General features: G+C 39.2%; 1 protein-coding gene across 9 annotated transcripts in view; it reads right to left on the bottom strand.

Moving 5' to 3' along the window:
- Positions 1-19,328, bottom strand: part of NTNG1 (netrin G1) — a 161,579-nt gene that overhangs the window by 95,784 nt on the left and 46,467 nt on the right. The gene's annotated exons all lie outside the window — the stretch shown is intronic.

The raw sequence follows: 19,328 nt of genomic DNA, 5'->3' as shown, positions 1-19,328 counted from the left end.
CCAATAATGCACAGCTTTTACTGCTGCTTGTCCTCTGCAGCAAGGTGAAAGTGAATTATTCTCTTCCTGGCCTTTTGATACATTAACTTGCACACTACAATCTTGGGCTTCTTCACAACGGCTATTTTGCCTGCAGATTGGGGATATCTTGCAGCAGTTGCCAAGATATCAGGCCCCATAGGCTGCACCGAATCACGTCTTTCTAATTCTGGCTTTCAACAGTACATTAATATTTTGCTTCTTGTTCATTTTGTGTTTGTTCCAGTGAGCAACTGCTGCTCTGTATCCTTCCCTCCACCTTACACACAGATTGTGGAAGAAGGCATGTGTCTTTTGATTGATGGTCAGCACTGCTGGGGAAAAAGATGCACACACCTATACCTAGCAGTGCTCGATAGGGGCATAAGTGTAGCTGTTGTTATTAATAAGTATAGCTGTCATTAATCAGAGTTCACCTCACCTAGCCTGAAAACAGAACAAGCCCTGATATGATAATCAACCTTTTCTTTTCTTATAATTATAGTTATGCTACTCTCCACCTCAAAGGCTCAGGGCAATGAAGCGATTCAATGCTATCCAGTGTGGCAAATGGGTTTCAAACATGAGTTTCCACCTTGGCTGCTGCTCTGCTCCTTGACATACCCCCATGAAACACAAGTAAAAGGACTTCTGCACTCACTTTGACCTTCCCACTAGTAACTTCCTCTTACATAGGCAGGGAAATACTATTTTCTTTCTCTTTCCCATTAATACAGCTGAATGCTAAAACTGACAACGATTCACTGGGACTCAAAGTTAAGGAAAAAAACTACAAGACAACAAAAAGAGTTATTTGGAAAGCAGCACACTGCTTGTTACACTGACAGCTTCAAAGCATACAGCTGTAACTGGAAATATTCTGCAAAACGTGTCTGTAGTAAGTCCCTGTTACAGCTTTGATTTCAAGCTCATGGTTACTATTTCTATGTCTTCCTTTTGAATAAAACAGTGAAAATAAAAAAAGATGAAGTCAAGAAGGATAAAGAAAACACCAGATATTTTATTATTTAAGCTCCATTTAATGTATTAGACACAAATGCCAGAATTTACTAACTTACTTAAGCCTTTTCTTTTCCTTAGGAAAAATATGCATGTTGTGAAATCTGTAAGGTTCCAGACCCTTTGATTATCTGTAAACATCAGTTTTGCAGAAAATGTTCAGAATTGCATAAATCACACCTTCACTAGAAAAATCTGGTCAATTCTGTACCTGTCACCATGAAGCTGCCTGCATACCTATAATGTATATGCTTCTGTTATTGCTCTGGTAAAAGCAACTTCACTGGGAGGTCATGGGTCATACCCAGCAAATAAATGTTTCTGGGTAGCCAGACACATTAAGCACTGCTGAGGGATGGCCTTGGTTTCCTGCTCTACAAGCAACCACTGAGTCTGTTGATATTCTTCTTGTTAAAAAGTAAAGCCGCTCTGATCCACTAGTCCCAGGGTGCTGGAGGAGGCATGCTTTATGACTTGCAGTGAGTAACCCGGATTGTGTGGGATATATTGTTTCTTTCTGTATATGAGTTGATTTCTTTTGCTCCCTTTTTCTTTCACCTTTTCCTTTTTAGCAAAAGCTGAGGTGCCAATATAATCGGAAAATGCTGGGAAACAGGGCTGTAACAAAACACGAGCTAGTGTGAATGCAGTCAGATCATGAGAACTGGCAGCAATAAGGTAACTGAAAGAATGGTGCCGTGAATGCTAAAAATCAGCCTTAGCTTGCTACTGAATGGTAGTCTACATCTCTGTGAGGACAAAGCTTTCTGGGAAAGATGAAGCTATTCCAATTAATGGCAGAGCATAGTGAGAAATGGATCAGAATCGCAGTGCTGTCCCTGCACTGGAAACTCTTACCAGCAATAATGTCGATGGCACAACCTAACATGGAAACCTTGGAGTAAAGACAGCATCGAAAATGAGAATCATAAGAAAAAGCTTCAGGCATATCCTCCCCAGTAAATGGAATTATTCTTTTAATTTTATAGCGCAGAATTCTCTTTTAAGAGGCAAATGATTTGATGACACCAAAATAATCTGGGGGGGTTTTAGTATTCTAAAGAGGAAATTAGGACAAAAAAAAAAAAAAATCTAAGCCGATATAAGCCAATAAAATAAATGTCCTGAATTCTAACACAGGGAAACAATGAGCTTAGATGAGTTCCCCTCTGCCTACTGACATGACAGTCCCTGATGTAATTTTGAAATATTTAACATGATTATTGCTTCAGAGGCTTGGAGTCAGATTCTATTTTGGTTTTTTTTCTACCAGCAACTTGGCTTTAAACTGCCTATATTTCATCTTTAACGTAATTTGCATGTTAAGTCATACTTATATGACCAAAAGAGTGTAAAGGTGTCTTACACTAATTGAATACCCCTCAGTACATGTTAGGATGAAAACAATTAATTTAACTGGGATTAGTTATGTATTTTAATGTCTTGATCCCTGTGATAATCCTCTTTAAGACCTCTATCTTGGTAAAATGTATACAACAAAGAAAAACTTTCCACAGTTTGTGAAAACTAAGCTCATTCCATGTTGGGCACATCTACATGACTGGAGCATTAGCAGCTGTAAGTAATTTTGTGACCAGCCGGCAGCTTTAAATAGATCTTCATTTAAGCCTTCCAAGCAGCACGTCTTCAGCTGGACAAGGTGGAAAATATGTGTAACTTTTCAAAACAATATTTAAGCCTATAGGAGATTTCTAAATAATTAAACACTAATAAATACTTCTAAACATTTACTGCCAATTAGTGTAAAAGGTAACTGAGGCTTTCCCAACATCATGACCATCTAAAAGAAACCCACTGTTTTCCTGTACAGTAATTGCAGACTGATATTAAATAGCTCCTTGCAGGCAGGCAAATTAAGTTGCTATTTATTTTGTTTTAAGCTGCTCATGGAATTAAAAATATTACCAAAACTATTGACATAGTCTAAAAGTTTTGGCTTTACGAAGAGGTACCCATTTTGCATGCATGGTGAAGGCACGTGGCTGTATCACTCGGTTTGATCATGCTCAGCCCCAGCTGGAAAAAGCAGAGCTACCTGAGAAGCTGCTGACTAGGGCTGACTGGTCTCAGTACAGTTTCCTCTTAATTAGCTGGATTGAGTTTGTTTTAGCACACAGTGATGACTGTTTGTGCCAGCCAGCTTGAACTTCTATTGTGGTGTCTGAGGTGCTCTGCAAGTATTCCTGCCTGGGACAGGGCGCTGGGGCTGGCCTTGCTCCCATGCAGGAGCATGTCTTACCAAGTGCATCTTCAGGAACGAGCTGGTGAATGGGTGAAAGGATGGGACAGTCACCCTAGAGTGAGGATTTTGGTTAAAAACAGAGGTCTAGCGGTAGTATGAATGTCAGGGGAGCTGGCAGCAGTGCTGCAGCTGCTGTTAAAGGGTTAAAATCCAAGTGCTGCCACTCAGGTGAAGCCACCTGTCTCTCATCAGGACAGCTCCTCAGTGGCATCTAGACAGGCTTAAGGCTTGATTGAAGCTGTTGCTTCTTTCAATTTGCTTCCTGTCCACACTAACACCTCATGGACCTTTTTACTCAGGAACAAAGACAGAGGGGCTTAACCCCTCTGCAGCGTGAATATTGGAAACTGTGTGACAGATTACGTGCTGCAATAGACACCTGCCTGAATCCCTACAGAGAATTATAACTTGCATTTTCAACTGGTGAAGGCTGTTGAGGTCAAGCAGGCCAAGATTTTAAGAAGCAGCAAAATAAATTTTCAAGAAGTGAGTCACAACAACTGATTTTTATACTGCCGCCTCAAGGTAGTTAGCTCAGATGCACAAGACAAGAAATAAATACAGCCTGTCTCACATTTGGAGTGAGGTGGTGCAGTAAATAATTGCATTCAAGTCACACTTCTGGAGATAACAGAGTATTTCTGTTTTCCCTTCCAAAGATCCTTACAAGTAGTTCACTTGGTACAGTGCTGTACATTGTGGCTAACTAATTAGACAGTAAAAGCTAGTAGCAGCGATTGCCCTAATGCTTACGTTTTGCATGTGGTTTCTAACCAGGAATTACTTGTTTACCATGACAGAGCCAGTTATGAAACCACTAACTGGGAGATACTACTCATTTAGGCATTGTCATACTAAGGGCAAACAGTCAGGGTGGTGGAAGATTGGCAAGGCATAGAATCTGATGCATGATAATTGATGTTATCAAACTCACTACATCCATTAGCTGCTTTGAGAGCACCTCGGTCAATGTCTGCAGAATTATTGTTGTGATGAACACAGGGATGGCTGTAGACAAGAACATTTTACCATCAACTACCTTTCATCACTGCAGTGACAGCAATTTAAGTTAAAGTGATTTAAGTAAAGAAAGAAAAAGTGCTAAAATCTCACCAGAAGATTTGATGCTCTTTCACAGAGCTCCCAAGTGAGAGGCATCTGGATGGCCAGAGAAGCACTTTGTGAGCTGCAGGCTGAACAATATACATTATCCAAAACCAGCAAAAAGAAAATAAAAGCATGTTTAAATCAATAACTTCTGGGGAGGCTTAAAAAGATTAAACCAGGGAGGATCTGACTAGCCAAAAATAAATAATAATGCTGAAAAACTTCATGCACTTTAAGCTTGAAAGTACAGTGCAGGTTATGGCCCTGATTCTGTGACAAACTTGGTGCAAGCAGGCCCTTAAAATCCAGATTTTAAAAAGATACTTAAATATTTAAAGATCTGGCACTTTGCCTTGTGGAACATAGACCTAGCTAATTAATCTTAATGACAACACCTCCATGAGGTACGTGGTCCCATTCCAAATTTACATATAGATGCAGAATTAGAGAGAAATGCTTTTGAATGTTGATCCCCGCAATCCCTGATTATATTGTACTGTTTCTTCTAAAGTCTTTTGGTAGATCATGTGAAGAGGTTCTTGGCTCTTAGAGTAGCTCTCAGATGATGAGAGCCTCTTTCCAATACTATGAACTGAAAATGTATAACAGGAAAACATTTTTATATTTGCAGCACCAAATGTATTGGTGCATTTGGCAAAGGCACTTAATTCCTAGCAGAACATTCTCTGTTTTCAGTTATGTTAGCTACTTTTTGGAAATGCTTTTCAATTTACTTTATGAGGCAATTTGAGTTTTGTTTACTCTGAAATATCTCTACCCACTTTTCTGGGGGAAAGACTACATATTCCTGGCTGGTAATTTTATGTTTCCGAGGCTACCTTTGACTTGGCAACCTTGCTGATGTTATTTTGACCACTTGATCCTTCTGGCATAACGGTACCTAAAGGCAGATCTACTGGCACTGACACAAGTGTGGTTTTGTTATTTCAGAAGCTCAATGTTGGCATTTTCCTCTTGTGTCAGCAGGTATCTGGCAATATAATGACTTTCCTGCTTATAGGTTTTGCAACATCATGAGGTGCATAACGCTGGGACCCCATCATACTGAGCTCCGGCTGAACAATACAGCAAATGTTCCAAGAAAACCTGGATTTCTGTATACATTGGATGCATATCTGGGTTTGAGAAACTGGAATCCCAGGGAACACAGCATCCCTTTCTCTCATATTGGCACTTCTCCTGGGGAAGCCAGCCTATCCATGAGAACACTCCTTGGACAAGGTAACAGAGGGTATCAATCTCCAGCATCATGCTCAGCTCACGTTAGTACGTTTTTCTCTGAGCCACTTTCCCAGTCATCCTGATGGATGTGTTGGGAAAATTTCAGGAAGACTTGGAGTGTGAGGAAACTGCAACATCACAATCTAGGCAGGCCTCTGCACCAAGCTGCTGAGGGTGGACCACCAAACCCTCCTATGCAGGGCACGGTGATCACTGGAAGTCATGCTTGGCTGGTGCTTCCTCTCAATGGGGGAGATGTGTGAGAGTGGCAAGAGGATCTTTTTTAGAACCAATACAATTCAGTAAGTAAGTAAATGTAGCTAGTCCTGTGTTTTTATTGCCCACAGACAAACTGAAGAAATGTGCTTTGCAACAGTGGTGGAGGCAGGTGGGATGTGGTGAGTGTGGCTTCTGCAAAAGGTTGTTCTTAGCTTTCTAACTGGTTCCCACGGAAGCTTCATCTTCTGCCTTGTGTCCCCCCACTCCTGCGGTAAGGGTTTCCTTGTCCTCTTGGTAGACAGCTTTTAAGCAGTATCTGTGGGGGATCATGCAAAGTATTGATGCGGTGAGTCCTGGCAACTGAGTATCTTCAGATACTGGCTGAAAAATTTCACCCTGCTTCCTGTGTGAATCAAGTGAAGTAAGCAGAAGAGAGCATCAATGTGCTGTTTAACTCATGAGCTAACATAGTGTTCAATGCAACCCTATCCTGTGCTGATTTCAGTAAATGCATCTTTTTAGGACAACTTTTTACATAGACCATTCATTGCAGCCCTAAAAAACTGTCACAGTCATGCACATACTCTTGTGCGAGGTTAGAAATGAGCAGTGTAGAAACACAATTAAAAATTCTAAAGTCACTGAAAAACAAATGTACGGTTTTGTGATGACTCAAATGAAAACTAGATGAGTCTGGATCTCTCCATTAAAGGACAGAATTACCATGATTTCTGTGTTTATATTGTAAAGAGAGATAGAGTGAAAACTGTTTTTCACCAATATGTTACTGGTTAGTTATATCTTACTATGGCAAGATTTTGGATGTAACAGGATGGGCTTACGCTGCAGTTAAAAAAATCTTCTGTCCTTAATGCATTTGGACTAAAACTTTGTCATCAAATTACCACTTAAATAGCTTAATGATAATGTTGCATGTATTTACTTATTACTGTTTTTTCTCTTAGCCATGGTAATTTTCAATAGGAAGGTTTTTAAAACATTATGTAGCTCATTAACATAGTTTCAAGAATTATCTGACTGTCCACCAAAGCAGGCTGTCATAGCTTTTTAATAGCACACAGTTGTTCTGCAGTCTCCAAACATTTGGAGTGGAACTGAAGACTGCTGTATTTGATTTAAATGTCAAAAGTGTTTTACGTAAGCACATACAAAAATGTACAGTGCAAAATAACAAACTATTCCTAAACAAACAAACCTTTTTTGTCTATTCCTACTGAATTTAAGTGCAGAGTAATAAGAAAAGTCCACACTAGTACGGATAGTTACTATGAAGCAAATAATCCAAAGAAAAAACATTTTGAAAGTTACATCCACTTTACCTCTGCATTATTTGCTTCTGTGCTGGTTCAAACTAGGTAGTGGAAGTCTGAAATGCTAATGTCCCACCACGAGTATGCAAAAACAACTTCAGTGCTTACATATGTGTTCATACAATAGCTCAAGTTACATGTTAGCCTTGGCTGACTGAACAACAAGATAAGTAATATGCTTCACAATTAGTGCTAAATAACTTAGGAATTTTCAGATTTGGTGAAGCTCAAATTACAGTTAAAGAGCAGTATCAGATAGTTTCAAATGTGCAGGTTGAAGGCCACGTTTGTAGGGGCGGGCTTCAGGCTGTATGTATGCAGATGCACACAGAGGGCTCCTGTCCTGTCATGGCCTCGCAGCTGCTCATTCACTTGCTATCTTTTCCTCATCGCACAGCAAAACAGGCTAACGGCTTCTAGTCACTAAAGCTAATTTTACACTAAATTAGAACGAGGTGACTCTAAAATAGCACAAAATTAACTCATCTGGGTTTGGAGGGGGCCTTGAAAAAACTGGAGAAAAAAAAAAGTAAGCAATCCCATTGTGCCACTCTTCCAGACTAGCAACTTCCAGTGGATCCACTGGAAAACCTCTCCTTTAGACCTGCACCCTTGCTGTGGGCTCAGCCCTGCCTCAAGCAAGCATTCTAGTGGTGTGCTGGTTGCTTAGACCTCTCTCTCCCTGCTTGCCTCCTCTGGCGCTCCTGCTGGGGAGCTGGTGGGCTCTGAGCTGGCAGGTTCTCTTAAAGGACAAATTTCCTGCAAACTTGGGAGGTCGTGCCTTTCTGCCTAGCTATGATGCTGCTGCGTGGAGAGCTGGACAAGAAGGCTGATGTGTCTGGAAAGAAAGTATGTTTTTCCCCAGTCTTAGTTTTCCACTGAATCAAGTCTCTGATCCGATGTACTGCTTGGCCAGATGAATGCTGATTCTGCCAGAAGGGATGCAACAGCTGTGGATGGAAGTGAAACAGTGCAGATAGATTGACTGGCTTAAGGGCAACATGAAAATGCACCCTGAATTGTGAACAAGGAGCTAAATCATGCTTATGCTTATCTGTTAAAAGTTCATGTTCAAATAGCTACTTATATGCGCAAGTGTTATTTATGCTGCAAAACACTATTCTGGGGGTGTAAATGTGTACTGGACTTGTGCACAACCAGTTATGTTCCAACAAATGGGCTTTGACTACATATGTCACCTCATTATGATTTTATTCTTACAAATGGCAGCAGGATTTAGGACAACAGATTATTCCCTTTTCTACAGATGTACACATAACACCTGTAAATGCTACTGGGGTCGGCAATAATGGTATTGCCATTGCCACCTCTACAATCTAAATTCAGGCACAAAAAATTCTGTTTTTTCTCCAGGCAGTATGTTGGAGGTTTTTTTCCCCTCTATATCTATGCATATGTGTGAGCATGCTTCAGATTTTCTTCGCTTCATCTGAAAATTTTATTTTTTGATGAAGTGGAACTGTAGAATACACTACACCTGCAAACAGCTGAATTTGATGGAAGGTATGTTATCTCATTGTGATTATAGGTTTTAGATTTTACTCTGGATACGTGCTAACTGTCATGATGAAGATTGAGATACCAAAATACACTGTATCAAGCTATTCTAACTGACACAAAGTTTATACAAAATTATTTTCATGCACCGAAACATACAACTTCTGTACTAGGAAGTTAAAAGGCAAAATAAGAAAACCAAACCCCAAATCTAATTGGCTTTGTAAAGACAGAGGCCTCATTTAAGTATTCACCCTCAGGAAACAGATCTGTCCTATATTTCTTGCTTATGATTTCCATCAACTTAAGAGATGCTATGATGTGCTTGCCTAAATGGGCAGCTATAGCAGACAGCCATTCTGTATAATCTGTAGGATACTGAGTATGAGTTATGGCAAGGCAATGAGCAGAAGGATACCAAATCCTCCACGGTATTCATTAATGGTTGCCTATGTCGGCTTTAATAGTTTTTCTAGGGTGGTTCTTGCTTCCTATATGGGAGACTTTTAAAACTGCTGGAGAGGATTCCTAAGTAGTAGCAATACTTAAATAACTTTTGTCAAATGTGATGCAAAACATAGAAAAAAGCGTCTTCAATTTCGCATTGTTTCTTTCAAAATAAAGGCATCATCTTAGAAGAGATGGTCTAATTAAATAATTATACATGCTACACTGAGCAATGTGTGTATTCATGAGAGCATGACCAAAATAATAAATTGATGTTTTACTAATCATCAAGATGAGACAAACACTGAGTGCAATTCAATAAAAAGTTAATTCTCTAAATTTGAACATCTTTTACTTTGTTATCATTGAAAGTCGACAGCTTCGATAAACCAAGGCAGGTTGTCTTCCCAACTATGATAGTTCCTTATTTTGCATGGTATCACACCAGTTTCGATAGGCTACCTATATAATAGTATGCAGTAATGTAGCATATTGCTATGAATTGAGGATAGCAAAACTGTGTCACTTAAATATATAAGAAAACTTTATCAATTTATGTTTATGTAATTTTGCATGTTTATGTGATGTTTTACATATTTCTTTTTAGCTGCAAATCTCCAAATGACTTACAAATACAGCTGGCCACAAAGCTACAGCTGAGGGAGATCAGACGGAGAGGTGAAGTAATTAGTGCTCAGACAAGTAGTGGCTGAGCCAGGAATAGACCCTTCTCCTTTGCCCCACAGGGCTTTTTTTCAAAGAGAATTTTTTTGGCCTTTGTATTAATTCTGTGGCTAATGCCATAGAGAAAAGAAACTGCAGAGCCAGACAACAAATAAAAGGGACTGAAGAGACAGAAGGAATTCTTTTCTTGTTGGGGATGTTTCAGCTGCTCTTCTGGGACAGTCTGCATCTGTAGGCACTGTTCTTCCCACTTGAGTGTTATTGATTCTGTGCCTGTGAATTTCATGCAAAATTGTATTCCTATAATACCCATAGTTTTATTTCTAATTCTTAATGTCAGTATTGTTTTTGACAATGCCTGACCTGCTTCTGTATTACCAATGTGTCTACTGCCATTTTTAATAAGCTTTAGAGCCGTTGGATTAACACTGAATGTCAAACACACAATTAGAATTGCTGATGTTATGCAGAAACACTGCTTTAATATATATAAAAAAATCTGCCTCATTATTGCCACAGAATCTACACTCATTTCTGTTGCATTTGATCATTTTTTGTTACAGAATTCCCAGGCTCAGAGGATCCTTGCGTGTATGTTAACCACTTAAACAAAGACTGAAAAGGAACATAAAAAAAATGACAATTGTAAATGAAATCCAATTTCACCTCATTTGTCTTAAAAGGTGGGCTACATTGTTTTCCCCTCATTTGTGTTTTTCAGGATGAGAAGACAAATATTTTTAATGAAACACAGTGTATATGTACATGATATGGAAATGTTATAGAAACAAATTTGAATGTTGAATTTTATTATACAGTGAAGGGATGTCTTATTAGTATTCACAATGAATTGTGTGATGTCTCTGCACATTCAGATTATAGTTCATAGTGCTCTGAAAGAGAACGAAGACACTCATCAAATCCACATTAGGATACTGCACCAATAGAAGTAATTCAATCAAAAAAACCCATAGAGTGTCTTTTGAGGAAGGGTTGCAAACTTCGTGATAAACTGGCAATTTGTTCAGTTCTGTGCTGGAGATCGTCATGTAATTTCCTTTATTACATATATCCATAATGAAAAATAACTGTACAGCTCTGAAGAATATACATGCATTTCCTAAAATAATTTGTAGTAAGTCTTATCTGTAAATTTACAGTTCAGGTATGGCATGTGCTTGCTCTGTCTCCTAACAACCTGTCATTTCCAAAACTTTTTTCATCATAGCATATTGAAATATGGAGAATCCCAACTGGCTGGATAGCAGGGCAAGAGGAAGGAAAGCAGCTGCTCTTCTGTCCCATGCAGAGGGCAGGGCTGTAAAGCCTGCATGGTCCCTGCTGATGCCTTTCAGGCTCTACTGCCTCAGGTGGAAGACTCAGAGCTACGCGAATCTGGGATAAAACCAGTCCCCAGAAATATTTTATGGCCTCAGTTACTGTCCAAAATGACACAGAGTACCTCCCAAATCTGAATGAGAATTTTCGACCTGAAATAAAACAAGAGCATCTCTAAGTGCAAGAAAGGCTCATGATAACATATGTAATACTTTCAGTTAACACATCAGATGTGTGGCATGCAAGCAAGCACCTTGAACTGAGCCCAAATTAGTGAGTTGATTGTAAAGTAAATCAAATCTGGAGATGAAGAAGCTTCATTCACCACAGAGCTGTGGTAAGACTGCTGCAATATGAGGTTCCACTTTGAATCTCTGCATGCTTCCACTGTAACAAGGAGTAGTCATTGGCACACTAATTGGGCTAGCTCAGGCAACCCTGTTAATAAGAACAGGGCAGCCTGGGCTGTGTAGTGGTGCTCAGCATTTCAATGCTGTTTGCCTGCATGGATGTTGTGCTGCCAATTCTTTATCTGTGCTGTTAACTCTCTACTGAGATTAAGCTTGGGTGCATATGCCAGAACAAGACAATGGTTACAGAATCATAGAATCATAGAATTGTAAGGGTTGGAAAGGACCTTAAGATCATCTAGTTCCAACCCCCCTGCCATGGGCAGGGACACCTTGCCCTAAACCACATGGTTCAAGGCTCTGTCCAACCTGGCCTTGAACACCGCCAGGGATGGAGCATCCACAACCTCCCTGGGCAACCCATTCCAGTGCTTCACCACCCTCACTGTAAAGAACTTCTTCCTTATATCTAATCTAAACTTCGCCTGTTTAAGTTTGAACCCATTACCCCTTGTCCTACCACTACAGTCCCTAAGGAAGAATCCCTCCCCAGCATCCTTGTAGACCCCCTTCAGATACTGGAAGGCTGCTACGAGGTCACCACGCAGCCTTCTCTTCTCCAGGCTGAATAGCCCCAACTCTCTCAGCCTGTCTTCATACGGGAGGTGCTCCAGCCCTCTTATCATCCTCGTGGCCCTCCTCTGGACTTGCTCCAACAGCTCTATAGAATGAATATACTCTAAAATATTTAACTTTTGGTAAGCATTAGGTGGGGAAGTTTGTCACAAGGAAAGACTGAATGTAATTTTTCTATAGTGGAAAAAATAGACTTCCTACAATTGCCTGCTGGGATGCCTGAAGGTAAAGTTTAAGGACAGGGATTCCTTTTATTCTAATACATTTCAGTCTATTACAGAGTAAGTTGATAAAAGAAGCTCTAAGTATGCTCATTTTCTACCGTGCCACCCTGGCAAGTAATAAATTACAGCATATTATGTTCCCTATCAGGTCTACCCATCACAGACTTGTCTTACAGAAGATGTGATAGAGAAACACCTTGGTAAAGTAATGCAATTAACTGCTGCCATTTGAAATCTGAAAAATTACATTTTCTTATCCCAGCCTGTCTAGCTGTTCAACCATTTTTGAGCAAAATTGCTGTTTAATGATATGCCGGTTGACTGTAGGATTAGTTTAGAACAGGCTCTGCTTCTTGCAGTGTTATAGGAAGGTCAAAACCTTGCACCAGCTGCCAATATCCTGGCTGTGTAGCCCAGAGGTCAGGGATGCTCAGGGGCTGGAGCGTACCAGGGCAGCCCAGTTTCATCTCCAGCTGCCTCACTGAGGGGCACAATGGCAACATCACCACCCGAGCACTTGGATGTGCTTCTGATGTAAGACGCTCCTGTGGCTGGCTAAGGCAGCACCCAAAGCCAGAAAGTGATGAAGTTGTCTTTCCATAATGATAGGTATGCCTCTGTGCTTTCCTACAGTTACTAGGTAATTTAAACAAACCAGTGCTGTTAAGCATTTCTCTTTAAAGGGAGTTTTAGGTCCCAGTTTGTACTATGAGGTATATGAAGTGCACTTAATAGAATGAAAAATATCTGTTTATAAAATAAGTTACTATTTGTAAGGGCATAAAAATAAAAGACCTTGGAGAAGGTGAGGTATTCTTTCCTCCAAAACAGAATTTAGGGCTGTGCTATGCTACAAACCAAAGCCATATGCCTCATTGAAGGTATGTAGCATTTACATCTTTTATATAGAAACACTTTGCACATACCATCAGAATATTTTCAGGCCCTAATAAAGTGCTTTAAGGATGCAAAGTGGCATAGCTCTGCTGACAACAATGTCTTTAGGGTGATAGAAAATCACCCTGTTCAACATGGCCATCTGTGATATGTTAATGCAAAAAAAAAAAAAAAAAAGAAAGAAAGAAAAAGCAACTTCAAAAGATATATGCCCTTAGATGTCTTAATATTAATTTCTCCTAATTTTTGACTGGGCATTTACTGAAAGTGCTGCAGTGAAACCAATGGAAAATAACTCTAAATTTTAGCTGATAAGTCAATATAGGGCTCTAAATAATTTGAAATGGGTATAAGATTATTTTTGTGCATTTTGTTGTATAGCATTTGAATACATTAGTTAAATAATACCTCATGTGGTCACTTGCAAACTCAAAAAGTTGTCTAGCAATTAAAAGTTACATAAGAATAAAGCAAGCCTGTTAAAGTTATTTTTGATTTAATAACTCAGTGACATATTAAGGTTATTTTAAATGAAGTATTAGTGCAATTTATTTGACAAGCAAGCTCAAAGGTACTTGTCTTTGCCATTGAAGCTATTTACAAAAACAATATCTGCTGTTTATCTCTTGCCTCCTTGCAAACATTCTTGGCTCTTGCTATCTGTATCTCTCTACTTATGCGTATACATCTTGTAACACAGTACTGACTAGCTTTATATTGTAAAATAAATTCTGTCATCTGACATTATGCCCAGTAAAGTTCCTTTCTAAAGCTCCAATATTTCTTAACTGCTTTTCTAGACTTAATTTTGTAAACATTATTTTGCAGATGTAAGAGTTGGAAACTTATAATTGCAACAATATATATTTGCATAAAAGTTTGCAAACAGCTTTAATTGCAACAATATATATATATGTAAAAGTTTGCAAACAGCTTTAACTCTGACTTAGCATTTTCCTGTAGGGTCCTGTACTACCCAAACCTGGAGAAACCACCTGCATTCACGTGGATGACTGGAAACTTGGCTGATGCCGAAATTTTGGATATGATGCTCGGAAATAGAAACTTCTGGGTTTTTTTAATTTTTTTTTTAATCTGCAAGCGATTAAGAAGAAAACCATTCTAAACTGTGAGTATGCTGAATATATGAAGAGATATTTAAATATTTATTATATCATAAAAATAACCTTATGCCACATAAAATATTTTATTAGGACTTTATGGTTTTATTTATATTCTCTGAAGTTCCTTTCAATGAGGCAAATCTTACCCTGAGATTCAATTAATTTAATTCCTAGTCAAGAATTCACTGAAACCAACAGATGTTATTACTGAGTAAAACCTGAATAGCAATTGAATAAAAGCTCTAGGAGGTATCCCAGTACTTATGAGGTCCCAGATCCTCCTGTCATTTCCAAGCAGCTTTTAGCTCTGCACACATCATGCTTCTCTGAAGCTGGCCTGCTTTGCCATCAGCTGTTCTCCCCCAGTGTCAGTGGGGTAAAGTGACTTGCACTAGTTTTTGAGTGAGAAAAACTAAAAGTTACCACTCTGCTCCTGCAGCTTAGAGATATGGTACAGCTGAGGACTGTGGTGCCCTGGGGCTGTGGGATCAGGGCAGACCCACCTGAAGGCAGATAAAAAGGCAGTAAAACAAGTGAATGATTTGAGTAAATCTAAAGGCTAATTGTGTTTCTCTGGGCATAAGGCAAGTGTTTCTCATAGCAGTGCTTGCCTTCTCAGGTACCACCTTTTGTTAATTAAAGAAATGCTTTATAATAGAGTAGCTGTCATAGACGATATTAATTGTTATCACCTTGATATCTTAATTAAATTACACCATGGGCTATAAGCCCTTCAGCGCACCTTCATTTAAGACTCTTGATGTTTGTTAGCCACCATCATGAATGGGATTTTGTGAGTTTTGTTGTTGTTTTTTTTTTTAATATCACCTACAAAATGCATGGCATTATTAGGTAAGTCTAGGTCAGCAGGGCAAAGTCAGGCATGGGCTGATGTAACTACAAGGGATAAACAGGCTGAACAGGCAGATTTGTTGAGGTTCTTACTAGCTTTCATACAGTAACGAAGCTTATCATCCTGCAGAACAGTTTAGGACAAGTTATGTCATAATGGTGCTCAAATTCTAGTTTTTGTACTGAATAGCCCACATTTGCCATTAAAAATTTATTATATGTCAAAGATTATCCTAAACTCAATGTTTCTCATCCTGCTATTCATTCCTTTTTGCAGCTGAAGAGACTGCCAGCCCATTTTCACCTTACCTTGTGGTCTGAGAGACAACTGTGTTCAACACCATAGGTCTATGTAAAATGTTCATAGTTCAGATACATTAATAAGATTAATATCATGGTCTAAGCTAAACAGAGAAAGAAAAAAACCCCAACAACTTTCTGCTGGGCTACTGAATGTATTAATTATTGTTATTTGTTTACACCTTGGCATGCCACTGAGTGGTCTGAGCCCACAGCCTGCTGAAGGGCATTGCCCAAACTGGGAGAAAGACAGCCTCTGCCTGGAGGCATTCCCCATCTTGACAGCATTTTGATACGTTTGATTGTCAGTTTTATTATTTTGTTGATGGCCAGCTGCTCTTTTGTCACCATTACAATGACATGCTGTCTGGCATGCACTGGTCTTAGCAAACCTTGGGTGTTTGCTTGTTTGCAGTGCCTCGGAGAAGGGGATGCAGAACAGCTACATCCTATACTCCTAAATCCTGAGTAGGAAAACTTCAGGAAGCAGTGCAAAGAATAACAAGAAGGTTAGGCCTTAAATGCTGTTGGTGGTGGTACTCTGGCATTTGGGATGGACAGGTTTTCACGTGTCCCTCTTAACTTCCTTTCAAGACTGCAAATCTTTGCATGGATTTAAATTGAAGCAGATTTACTCTGAGACACTGAATTACACAAACAGTAGCAAGAATCTGTAAGATTAAATTCTCCCATAAGAAATAAGAAGAAAAATAATGAAGGGACACATTGTGTTCAATGGGGGATACTGTGAATAAATCAATCTCTTAATGATGAATAATTGTAAAGGCTAAAAGAATGACATTATTGCGATAAGCGAGGTACCCCTCCAGTCATTTCAGATGAGGACTTCTCTCCCACTGTGTTTTATTGTTTGGAATTATTTTATTATTGGACTTCACTTCATGTAAAATTAATTATTCCTTATTATATCTGCATTAAAAAAACCCCACCAATTATGAAGTATGACATTTAAAATAATTCACCGAGTTTAATTAAATTACAAATAGAGGGAATGTTCTGCAAATAGAACTGCTACTTTGAGAGCAGGCTGCAGCATGCTACAAGCACAGCATTAGTGGAACAGGCAGTAATGATATATGTGTACACTAGGCTTTGGAAACAAAACTTTTTTGAACTGGAGCTATACCAACAACAATAATGAAACGTAAGAGTGATCTTGTAGGACAATATGCCATTCATCCATAACAGCAGCACCCCAGACTGCAGTCTCCTTAGTGGTTTCACTCTTTGTATTTTTGAAATACTTCAAAGGGCAGCTGCAGTATAAGTCAGGTCAATGATGAGAAGAGGCTGCATGAAGGATTTATTTTGGGTTTTGAATCTTTAGTAGGGCAGATGAGTAAGTAGGGCTGGGGAAGGCTTACTTAATTTTTGCAATCATCTAAGACAAAGTACTTGTAAGGACAATTCAACTCCCTTCTTTTGATATAGTTGCCTTATCAGTGTTAGAAGAAACTCGTGTTTTTTCCACTCGTGAGTGACACAATGCAGAAGTTAGACAGGAAGTAGATTCTGTGCTATACCCCTAAACTACTCCAGAGCTTGAGGGGAGATTATTTTTAGCCTCCTGGATGGTATCGATAGTTGCTGAATAAAAGCTCAGGAGAAAGATATATTTGCTCTTTACTGCTGTGAAAATCTAGTTAAAATCTGGACTATATTGCTTACATTCTCATCTTTAATGAAATGTTATGGGAAATCTGTGTAAGTCAGGATAAAGTGGGAATAACTTTTGTGACTTCATTAAAGCTGCAGTAGACCAAAAAAAATTAGGAAATGAAATTCTCAAACATGTATTAGGTTTTCCTGCCGTGTCCTTAATTAAAATCAATTTTCTCTGAAAAATGCATTAAGAAGTTGAAGATTTTGATACTCTGATATGTGTAAACTAAATTACATTTTGGTTCCCTGACCAATCTCAACCAATGCTGGCACCATTACTGGGATTTTACTTGTCGAAGTGACACAGAATGGTTTACTGCTTCAGAAGTGGAAAGTTTCAGGCACAGAGGAGCACCACTCAGGCAACGCTTTTCACAGGAAGCATTTACTGACACATGCTGTTGCAAACCTTCTGGACAGAGAATAAAATGTGAATTCTTTATTCACAGCTGAGAGCCTTTACTTCCCAAACTAGCCTCCCTGAAGTCACTGCAACTATAACTGAGAGTTGATTGTGTGAACCACATGTGATGCCGTATAAATGGGATCAGTGATGGGAGCGTTGTGGAGTGCCTGCTTACAGGAATCCAGCTCTAAGGCATGGCAGTCCATACTCCTGCATTTCTACAGGTAGGCTTTGGGGTGTGTTCTTGGTCAAGAAAGTAGTCTGAAAAGAAAGTCACGGGGGAGGGGGGGAGGATGTAGAAAAGAATGCAACTCAATTTTGAAACAAGTTAGTGACAACTGTCGGCAACACCAGATAAAACTGAAATAGAGAGGTGATAATGGTGTGAAACAGAAAAGGAATGTGAAGAGCTGAGGTCATCAGAAATAAAAGGCAAAAAAACAATTGAACTATAAAAAAAGACAACTTCTTTTTGCTTTTCCTCATCCTTAATCCTCTATTATTTCACATCATTCCTTTGAATATAAAAGCCAGGAAGCCACAGCTAGGTCTTTCTTTCATAAATGGTAAGGTGATACTGGGAGTCCTGCTGACTCTTGAAAATGACAATGCAGAAGGTGTGCTCTTAATGCTGTCCTACTTATTTGCTATGAGTATGCAGAAGGTCTCACCAGGTATTGTGAGCAAACCTCCCAGAGGCAGTTTAATCGCTGGACCAAGTATCTTTCCAGGCAAGGTTCTGGCTAAAAAGTACTTTTTCTCCCCTTCTCCCTTTCATTCCTCTTCCTAGTTTTCTCAGGTATTTGGCTATGGCTCCTTTCCTTTTCCTAGAACATATTATAGCAAAAAGTACTTGTGCCTATCTCTACCCCTAACTCTGTTTCTGACCAATCATGTCCATAGTCACTATTTTAGTCCTGGTCCCTATTTCTGTGTTTCAGGGCAACCATTATAATAAGCAGCAAAATGCACAGCATTTCACCCATCCTTAATCCTAGTACAGTGGATGTGCTCACATGGGAAAATCAGGAAATAACTACAACACAAAAATGCCCATCTATGCCAGTGAGACTCTATCCCGTGTGGGTAACATGAGCACTCAAAGTGTAGGGTAATAGGATCACACATGACTTGGAAGTTTCCAAAGGTCTTGGCTCCTCATTCCTACCTTTTTTAAATATGTGCTAGCACAGTCCAAATAGCATAAATATAATCAAGTACATAAATCACACCTTCATTTTGTTGGATGCGAGGCAAAGAACGGAGTGACAGGTCTGAGGGCAGCAGCCTATCTACAGCGAGGAATTTTGCAAACAAGAAGAAAAGCATAACAAAAAAAAGGCCTCTGTCTTAAGATGGGTAAAGAAAATGGGATGGAAAAGTGCTGGATTACAAAAAACGTGAATTAAGTCTTTTTGCCTATTGTTTAATTTCCTCTCATTCTTCCACTTTAGTGGATACTAAGCTAAGTGACAAAACAAGTGGTAAAGATCAAGACTTGAATTTCTCATGCAGAACAGCCAGAAGTGTTACTTGGTAAGTCCTCTTTTTTCCTCCCCTCTTTTCCCCAAAAGTCTAAAGATACTGTCATAAAGAGTATATGTTTATGAAGCAGAAGTGAGCTCACAATGGATCTTGACCATAATTTATACTTATGATTCACAATGTT

This window comes from Strigops habroptila, chromosome 8 (assembly GCF_004027225.2).
Source record: "Strigops habroptila isolate Jane chromosome 8, bStrHab1.2.pri, whole genome shotgun sequence".
Classification (NCBI taxonomy): domain Eukaryota; kingdom Metazoa; phylum Chordata; class Aves; order Psittaciformes; family Psittacidae; genus Strigops; species Strigops habroptila.
The sequence above is the reverse complement of the archived record's forward strand: the minus strand, read 5'-3'. Positions and strand labels throughout refer to the sequence as shown.